This window comes from Ipomoea triloba, chromosome 16, assembly GCF_003576645.1.
Source record: "Ipomoea triloba cultivar NCNSP0323 chromosome 16, ASM357664v1".
In the NCBI taxonomy this organism is placed as follows: domain Eukaryota; kingdom Viridiplantae; phylum Streptophyta; class Magnoliopsida; order Solanales; family Convolvulaceae; genus Ipomoea; species Ipomoea triloba.
The window spans coordinates 17,234,300-17,234,802 of record NC_044931.1 but is presented as its reverse complement, the minus strand read 5'-3'; positions in this window follow the sequence as shown (position 1 = coordinate 17,234,802).

Sequence of the window (503 nt, the reverse complement as noted above, 5' to 3'; positions counted from 1 at the left end):
TTGAGAAAGATAAAACTAGCGAGGCCCGGAATTGAACTAACCTTGGTAGGGCATGGGGCAAAAGGTGAGCCTGTTGGTAAGCTTAATAGAAAGAAAACAAAACCCTTGAACATAAACAGAAAAAGGCATGAGGGGTTGACATGGAGAAAAGTCGAAAAGGCAAAAGGCCAATCACCAAGTTAAAAAATAGAGGGAAGCCAATTCGTTGGGTTGTGTTCAAACCATAGTCTTCGGTAAGCAAAAAGCTTCATCTGGAGTCGGTTGTTCACATAAAAAGATCCCAAGAATTCAGAAAATAGAGATGAGGTGAGCCGCTTCGCTAGGATTTGGGTATCCATTGCACTGACCTTCGAAAAAGCATGGAGCTCCATGCGAAGTCAGGTGGCTCGATGACGTTATCCTAGGTAGTGAGAAGAAAGAGGGACCACGCTAAGCCAAAAGCGGTGAGTGGTCCATGCCCCTACCCTCATTTACATTTACGTTGGGCTTTGGCGTATAAGGAT